The sequence below is a fragment of the Cydia splendana genome, chromosome 9 (genome assembly GCF_910591565.1).
Source record: "Cydia splendana chromosome 9, ilCydSple1.2, whole genome shotgun sequence".
Classification (NCBI taxonomy): Eukaryota; Metazoa; Arthropoda; class Insecta; order Lepidoptera; family Tortricidae; genus Cydia; species Cydia splendana.
The window spans coordinates 13,730,336-13,740,596 of record NC_085968.1 but is presented as its reverse complement, the minus strand read 5'-3'; positions in this window follow the sequence as shown (position 1 = coordinate 13,740,596).

The following is a 10,261-nucleotide window of genomic DNA, read 5'->3' as shown; positions in this document are numbered from 1 at the left end:
CTCTGCCTCATAAAACTAGTCCTCGTATTTTCTGTTCTGTAGGTTGCCCTTGTTGTTTCGTCGCTCTCTTTCGTCATGAGGCGCTTCCTTTAAGAAGAAACTGTCGATTTTCACTAAAAATATTTTAATTAGGTTTAAAGAAATTTATTACTCATAAATTTATTTAGTTAGTTTGTAGTTAGTTTTTCGATGTAAGTGTATGGACCAAGGTCTGAAATAAATGATTTTTAATTTTTTTTTTTTTTATAAGAATATTACAATTCACTTACATGAGTTAACATACTTATACTAAGAATTAATTATCTTGACGAGTACATTTTTATTTGTTATATAATATTAAGTGCAAATTTATTGAGTTCTTGTAAAATAAATATATATATAATTAACGTATTAATTTTTCAGCGCGATGTTTTTCATACCCATACAAATATATATCCTCCCTTTACCACTCGTACTAACTCGTATCAACATAATTACCAATTACTATTAGAAGTATTAGAACAAGTTAAATTATTTTCAGAAAATATTTTAATTTGTTTACATTTCAAGTAGAAACACTACTATATAAATTATAAACTGAAATAAATGTCATATACTAAGAAAAAGTGACCAAGGCCTCCAGTGCCCTAGGCTGGAATCACCTGAGATGATCCAGTTAGAAGGTCCGAACCATACTGTTCTATACCTTAGGGATGGCCAGGGGGCGCCATAAGCCATCAGTAAGAAGTGCATACTTACTTGTAAAAATTCGACCTATGCCGCTGTGGCCCGGTGGCCGAATGGCACAGGCACCTGCCGCGATAGCAGAGGACGCTGGTTCGATTCCAGCCTGGGGCACCGGAGGCCATGGTCACTTTTTCTTAGTATATGACATTTATTTCAGTTTATAATTACCATTTACGGTTATTTTTTATTTATTTAAACTTTATTGCACGGTAAAAATTGTACAAAAGGCGAACTTAATGCCAGAAGGCATTCTCTACCATGTTACCGGTTATATGGAGGTATAAGTATTTCCTGACAATTACGAGCTGCGTCTGTTAAACAAGAGTGTTTCAGTTTTCTGTGTACCTATCTACTGTCCTGACATAGGTACAATCATCCGATTGGAATTTTATGTAATAGAAATACCAATGAAACACCAATCCGGAGCAATGTGACACAAATGCATTAAAATGGTAGGCAATAAGGGCCGCGGCACGAATATCGCTGCACGATTCTCAAATCTCGTCCACGTAGACTTCATGTTTCTATCTCCGCCGGTCAAGCTTAATAAAATTAAAGTTGAGAAATATTAATTTAAACTATCTCAACCAATACATACTAGGACCTATAAATGCAGACGGTTAACAATTGCGATTACTATCATTTAAATATGGCCGTCTGACTGTCTGACCCACACTAGTAATGTAACTAGGTTGGTGGTATTTACTTACACTATGAAACGTAAGTAGATTTACTAGTAACAAACTACAAAGAGAAGACATACTTAACTTGAACTAAGTTTAACTTAATGACGTAATTATTACAATATACATGCAGTGTCTCAAATCAAATAGAAAAAGATAGGCAAGTGTCACGCAGAAGTCGTACCTAATCCAATATACATATTATGAATGAAGACAAAAGTGTATAAGGCCCACTTGCACCATCCCACTAACCCGGGGTTAAGCGGTTAAACCGTTAACCCAGTGTCAAATTGAACAGGTAACCATGGTAACTGCAGGTTTAACCCTGGTTAACCCCGGGTTATTGGAATGGTGCAAGTGGGCCTAAGAATCCTAACTAAATAACCTAACCTTTAACAAAATTATCCGAACTCACAAAATGGTATGGTACTAATACTAACTATAGTAACTATGTCATTTTATGGTTGTTATCAGCAGTTCCGCTATTGACCAAATGTCGCCTACTGATCTAAAAATATAAACCTAGTCATCAATATTAATTCATTCATAAATTGATTCATTGCGACGCCGAAGCTACGGGGAAACTCATAGAATACGAGTATAAACATGCGTAAGCAAAACATAATTATGCTCATTGGTGTACTATGGGTGTACTATTTAAAGTCTTACTTGTTACATTAAGATTACATTATTAAATTAATTTGTAATTGGTTTGGTTTTTGTAGGTAAGTATTTATATTTTATAGTTTGTGTTTTTATTTTATTTCTAGGTTTAACTTTAGTTTTAATACGAGTATTTACATTATGTATAGCAAATAAAACGATACCACAATGCTTAGAAATAAAGGAAAAGTGGATAATCGATTAATCAGAATCACTCCCCTACGGCGCATATAAGGTTAGGTTCAAATATTCGCAGTCAACGAGTAACGGCTCGATTCGGAAAATGAATTAGATTTCTACTAGACTTCAACAAGTTACGATACGGATAATTTAAAGATATTTGTAAGATAGATAGAGTCTGGCTAGCCAAAAATTGTTGACAGATATTTCGTTGTTGTATCACCAATTGTCTATGATAAAAAAAAAAGCTAAAAGTCAGTTGTCAATTTATGTCATTTATTCAAATTGTTTGCGGTTTATAAGGGGTTTATTTTGAATAATATTAATAATGTCTATACTGAGTGAGGTTCGCCAACTATTATTTAAGCTCGTAAATAATTACGACAATGTGTGAAGTCGACGTGTAGCGTTGTATAACGAAAAACTGCAATGTTTACAACTTCTTACAAATGTAAACAAATTAGGAGGTTGGTGCTCTATAAATATTATGATACTTAGCATTTAGCATATTTGGCATAGTACTTATGTATTTTTTTGATGATGGATTAATATTACGGTATTATTGAGCTAGGTCTTATTTACACAACATTTAATTTTTCGCCTTGTTACAATGGTATATGGTGAGATAGTGTTATCATATGTGTTTATCATTGACTGTACTTTACATAGTGGTAGAAATTTATGTGAGCTGACTTTGAGTGCACGTCAAAGTATATTTAACTTATATCCTTAGGTACCTTACGTGTGCACAAAAAATCAAAAATATATTCATCATCTTCCTCGCGTTATCCCGGCATTTTGCCACGGCTCATGTGAGCCTGGGGTTCGCTTGGCAACTAATCCCGAGGATTGACGTAGGCACTAGTTTTTACGAAAGCGACTGCCATCTGACCTTTCAACCCAGAGCGTAAACTAGGCCATATTGGCATTAGTCCGGTTTCCTCACCGAAAAGCGACTAGTAAATAGCAAATGATATTTCGTACATAAGTTCCGAAAAACTCATTGGTACGAGCCGGGGTTCGAACCCGCAACCTCCGGATTGAAAGTCGCACGCTCTTACCGCTAGGCCACCAGCGCTTATTCAGAAAATCATAAATATATTCTAGTATCAAAACTATAATTCCTACTTCACAAAGTGTGACCAGCCCATGATTTTTTGAATTTCCCGCCAAACATTTGTGTAATATTTCAGTAGCCAGACTCTATGTCAAATTTGACGTTTCCGCGATTCAGGAGGTCCTCTTGAACGATTTCGACAAGTTATGACTTAGATATCCAAGTCACATCTAGTCGATATCTAATGTAGATCTAGTTGATCTCTAAATCGTCTCAAGATCTTGTGATTATCTCGAAATCCGAATAGGCCTGTAAGTCTCGGTAGCTCAGTTGATGGTAAATTGTTTTAAGGTTTTTTTTTAATTAAATTAAAACGTCTCTACAATTTAGTTTCATGGTATAAAGCCTAACCAGGAATATATGATCACGCGCCATGTTGCGGAATTTCACTGGAACATTTTTTTATACTAAACTGAACTGTCATCCTATACCTACATGGGAATAACAGCGCCCTCTTGACAATGATCATTCTCGTATGTTACTGGTCAGGCTTTAGATTCAAAGCACGAGTTCATCCCATGCGCTGTGGTTACACACAGACTATAATATTGCTTCCACAGTAGCTTCTCTCATCGAATTTCACTTTCGAGCTCACGACGCTCACGTTGTGCGGTAGGAAAGTGAAAATAGCTCGGTCAGGCGGTCAGCGCGGAGACGCAGTTTACTCTCGATCTCGATGTTATCTGCCCAAGGTCGCTGCTGCGCGCCTAATGCGATTGATGCGATAACAAAGCTTTGTTGTTGTTTAGATTGGTAAGCTGAAGTAGTTTTGCTAAAAGAGAGCTTAAGTATGTTATTTTGTTAAGAGAGCTTATGTATATTGAGCATAACTAATATGTATATGCAGCTGGTACGTTATGTTTGCGTAAGAAACAGAAAAGAGTGTTTTATCGAACGAGCGAGCGAAGCGAACGAAGTTCTTACATTCGACTTGGGACACGCGGCTGGCTAGGGGCACGTCCCAGCATTTCGATGTTTTTAAGCTGAATTATCAGAGGATAGTTTGATACTCAAGAACTTAAGTAAATTTGTTCTAATTTAAATGAAATTGGCTAAACGTGTAGTTGAGGGCATTATATTTTAGTCATTAAATTATGAGCAGGCTCGATCAAGGGGTTATTGAGCTAGAAGAGCTTAGAAGGCTAAAAAGCTATTTGTGAGGGGTCTTGCTATTCTGGTCATCTTTTTGCAAGAAAGTATGGTCGAGTTTGGTATCAAATGAAAGTGCTCGGCTTGCACTTTTATAATATCGTTTTTAAATTTACCATTTTGAAATAATTAGCAAGATAAAAATAAACATAATATAGGTATTTGACATTTGACAGGAAATATTTCGGCTTACCACAGATACAGTATCAGTTAAGGGCTCCACAGACCTTGTAATATATCCACGCGATCCATTGTCGCCTATAGTGGGACATAAAATAGTAGAAATTACATAAAATGGAACTCTAAAATTTCTATACTATAGTCGGTCAAACAAGTTTGTCAGTAGAAAAAGGCGCGATATTCAAATTTTCTATGGGACGATATCCCTTCGCGCCTATATTTTTTAGCTGCTTTTTTCTACTGATGGAAATGGCTTGACAGATTATAAATTGTTGTCATGTGTAAGGCATTTTACGTCAAAAATGTGACAGCTACGTAGAAAGTGGCGCCCTCATTTATTAACCGACTTCCAAATCTCAAAAGGAGGAGATTCGATTGTGATTTTTTTTATGTTTGTTACTCCATATCTCCGTCATTACTGGATCGATTTAGAAAATATTTTTTTACATACAGTGTCGCGTTACGTGCTCTGCCAATGAATTGATGGAGCACGCAACTGAGCAGCGGGAAGGATGAAAGGTGGAGATGTGTGTGTAGCAATAAAAAAAGTAAGAACTCAGGGGTAGGTTACGTTTATTTTCCAGGTAATAAGGTAAGTCAATATGGCACTTCCGGATTATTTAAAAGTTCAATAACACGAGATAGTAGATACGTAGCGTAGTAAGGGCGCGTTCAGATGTGCGGCGCCTGGAGGGGCGCGTTCACGCGCTCAGGCGCGTGGCGTCTAGGAGGTCGCGCTCAGGCGCGCGGCGTCTAGGTGGGCGCGCTCAGGCGCGCGGTGTCTAGTAGGGCGCACTCAGGTGCGCGGCATCCAGGATGGGCGCGCTCAGGCGCGCGGTGTCCAGGAAGGCGCGCTTAGGCACGCGATGCTTGGGATGGCGTGCTCAGGCACGCGACGTCTGGGAGGGCGCGCTCAGCCACGCGACGTCTGGAGGGGCGCGCTCAGGCACGCGATGTCAGGGGGGGCGTGCTCAGGCACGCGGCGTCCAGGAGGGCGGCGCGCTCAGGCACGCGACGAGGGTCACCAAATCAAGGAGGCTTGCGACTTCGAAAGGGCGCACGGTGACCGTAATTTGTAGTAGTTTGTTTTATAAATTACGCCAGGAGAAAGAGGGTTTCTTGATGGTGCGGGGCCTGCCTTGGCCCCGCACGGACCCTTAATTTAGAATAGTGCTCAGTACAGAGCTGGCGATAAACTGATGTGAGAATGGCCGTTGTACTGCTTTTATAGCTGATTTTAGGAACATCTTAGGAACTAGAATTACAAAATTTCAAAGTTAAAAATAGTTGTGTACCAGTTATGATTTTTAGCAAAATTTTGAATAACCCTTGCCGAAAGTATACATGCTAGCCTTTTTAGTGGTGAAACTCGAACAGTTGAAGAGTGATTGACGGGTTACGTCAATCATCTTGCAAAATTGTAAACAATGAAATACAGGAAAATACAGCGTTAAAAGTACTAAAATTACCCTAAAACTATATAAGATAATAGGAAAAACCTAAAGGTACGTATTGAGGTGGCGTAGGGCCGCATTGCATGTAGAAACTCAAAGAAATTGTAGCACAAAGTATGCCAGTCAGAGGTCCCAGTCTTCCCATGCAACCCGAGGGTTCATGAGGACTTTAAGAATCTTATAACATTAACGTTAATGTCTGAAAATTTCAGATATAGTTCAAGGAGTATCGTAATTTGATCAGAGCGATCGCTAGCCAGAATAAAATGGTCGGATTTGGAAAACTAACTGTTCGAACAGGAATACAGGAAACAGAAAGGGAAGGAGGTAACCCAAGGTAAATGCTACAACAGATTGGTCCCATTTTTTTCAAAACCCAGTTCTGATGATGGGATCCATGAGGAATCGAGGGAACTCCTCAAATCTTAAAAGCATACATATAGTGATTTATGTGTTTTATCAACAAATCAAGCACATACATTTGATGAAGTGGAACTACTGATGATGATCAGAACGGAACTCTTCAACGAAGCATAGTTCACGTTTAGCGATTTGTCCTCTTCGTTAAGTTTGTTAAGCAAGTTAAGTTTTTAAGCCACGTTTTTGTCAAGCTCGAGTTCTTATGATGGGATCCACGAGGAATCGAGGGAACTCCTCAGATCTTAAAGGCATGCGTATAGATTTATGTATTTTCATCAGAAAATCAAGCATTTTCATTAAAAACTGTCGCATTTGATGAAGTGTGTAACTAGACGCACTAGCTGATCTAGTTAACATAAATAATGATTGACACAGCTGATTAATCGATAATATTTTCATAAACTTTAAAACCTCAATTATTATATACAAATGTTAATTAAAATAAATACATGTAAGTAACTATAATGTATGCATTCAGTAAATTAATTTTAAATAAAAACAAAACATTCTCACGAGAAATCCGAAACAACAAACAAAAAACTTAACAGAGTCAAGTTTCGTAGTGGGCCATTAATCAGAAAAAGTGATTCGCTGAAACCAAAGAGAATGGAATGTGTATAGAGAATTACTGTCGGTGAATTTTGTAGTCGCGAAGGTTATGCTGCCATCTGTTGACGCAGTATTGAAACTAAAGATGAAAATGTATAAAAATATCCATAAAACTTATATATTTACATATAGACATAAATGATTTTTATTAATTTTGGATCGTCATGTGCTTGTTTCCGTGTTTTTTTACATTGATGTGAGTTAGAATTGTTTAATATCAAGGGAGTGGCGCCATCTGTTAGAGAGTAACTTTGTCTTGATTTCCGAGGCAAGGGGTTTCTTTTGACTTTACTTGTCTTATGGGAATCACATCTCTTTGCTAAAACTACTCAAGATTGGTACTCGAGTTTAAAGGAAATAAATAACAAAGATCTTATATTGAAGTGCGCCTAACGCGTCAAATGCGTCAAACGCGTTTCGTTAATGTCTTTTATGGTTATAAATACCCCCACGCCAAGCTGGGAACTGGTTATTCTATTTTTGTCCGTCGGATTGTCACGATCTCTGGCTCGCCCGTAGACGTTAAAGCAAAGGTGTTATTTTGACGATTGGATGTTTGACTTTACGTAGCTACTATGCTGCTTTTTGTCAGACTGTTCAATTGTTAGTTCAGTGTAAATACTTACGTGTGTTTTGGTGTTTTTTGTGTTTTAGAGCCAGATTAGTGTCTGATTGCACGGTCAATCAACCGGAAACGCCTAACCTAGCGGTGATAAACAGGCTTTTCCGGGAATCCAGTAGAGTGTTAGGTCCAGGTCGCGAGAGGGGCCTGGCGTCAACCTTTTTACCTACACAGGTGACGATTATACCTCTTACGTTCTCTTCAAGGTCTGACAGAGGGATGTGAGGATCTCACGTGTGGATCATTAGGAGTAATCTTTACTCACTGAAATCTGTTGGTAATTGAAGAAGCGTGGTCTTGTTATATATATTTATATATTCACATTTTATATTTGGAATAGGGCGCCTTATTCGTCAGTACCCTTGGCTACGGCCTACACTGCGGAGGGAGGCAATCACACAGACACTAGGGTTTGCAATACCTCGGTTTTGTCGGCCGAACGTTTACAGCTTAAATTAGGGTCCCTCTTACACACACTCCTCCCTGTAAAGATAGAGGTTCGCCTCTAGATTTACACATTAGAATAGGGACATTGGGGTAGAGTTAGGGTAGAGTCATTATTTGGGAGTTAGGGTTATTTATTATTTATTTCTTTATTATTATTTATTCTCTCACATATATTTTGGTTACACACAGTGTTAAAATCATTAGAGTGTTAACTGTTTTAAAATACAGAATAAAATTAAAGTCTAGTTTCAGTAGCATATGGATGGGTTACTGAGGCTCGTACATTAGATATGATTTAAAGGTAATACATTATTATATTGGGTGAGATAGGGGAACAAAGTTATTTGAGGACATACTAAATAATTTTGTTATAGGGAGCTAGTGACAGGCGAAGCAGTTCACTAGTGACAATTTGAGCTTTTCTATATCGGGGTAACTAAGGGTAATAAATCATGTTTAATAGACGATTGCTTCAGTATTCCATACATTTATAGTAAGAATATTCAGAAGAGTTTCTTGGCGTTTCTTCTTGTCTGAAAATAGGTTCCGAAACGCAGATAAAAGTAAATATTACATAGTGCTTAGGAATACCTATTAAAAACAAAACAAAATAAAATAGGTATTATTTAGTTTAGAGACCCGACTTCATCCGAGGCGTGACAGTAGATAAAGTATGTTTGTACGTATTAATATTTGCATCATTTACATATAAATATTTTCCTTTAGCTAGCTAGGTTAGCGAATGGATATAAAAGGAAAATATAATTACAAACAACAAGGGCTTATACTACTGTTCATGGTAACTGGTCACGGTAGGGCTCGGTAGGAGATAAAATCTAAAAAATATAATTTATTATTTATTCTTCATATGATTTTGTTTTTCATACGATAGTGTTATAATATACAAATTACAGTAGCAATATTTACAATTACATAGGGTATTTTAGGGGTAATATTTTGAATCCAAATCTAATCAGTCTGCACATAAAAGACGATGGGTACTAAGGTTCACAATGTATTAATTTCACTAGACGATCACATGGCCAAATTAATCTATTTTTCTTAATTTATAATCAAATCTGGTTGAGTTCTATTAAAGTAGATTAGTTAGTAAAGGGTTAAGGTACATTTTTGGTGCCGTAGTGACCAGGATTATATATATAAATAGTTTGTTTCATAAAGTAGTCTCTTTGGCTACATTTTTGCTGCCGTAAGAAAACTGGAATGTGAGTTGATTTGATTTGGATTTAATTAAATATAAAATAAAATATTTCTATATACTAGTATCTAACTACAATATCAATTTCTCCTCCTCGTGGCTTCATTGTATTGACGTAGCTTGCGGGTTAGGGATTTACGTCACCTGAAACAAGCATAAAAATACATTAGTATAAATAGACAAATAAAACTAGCTAAAAATACAATGCGTTATACGAGTCCAAAAGAAAATAGGGGGCGATAGTTAAATTTTAACAATCAAATATATGCATATTTGTATATGTACGGATATATAAATATAAATATATGTATTAAAACTAAACTATCATCACAGTGTAGAAAACCAGTGAAAGTTAAGTGTTTAAATAAGTGATAAATAAGTGTTTTTTTTATAAAAATAAAATAAGTGTTAAATAAGTGTGTTTATTAAGTGTTTTAAATAAGTGAAAATTAGTGTTAAAACAGTGTCAAAAAGTGAGTTAATTAATTAAAAATCTATTAAAATGGAGAGGTCTACAAGACAGCGAAAGGCCGCAGCTAAGTCTAAATCTACACGTCAAAGCATACAACAAACTACGCCGTCAATCAAGAGAAGTACTGTTGAGCGGGTAAATCAAAAAGCACGAGTACCTCGTAGAAGCATAAAGAAGAAACCAGATGTTAGACGTGGATTGTTCTATCATTTGCTAAAACAGACCGAACAGAAAATGACAGCAGGGCTTAGTCAACTACGAAACGAGCTTGCAACGGCAATTAGTCCTGTACAAGTGGAAGCTATAGAGACTGCAGATAC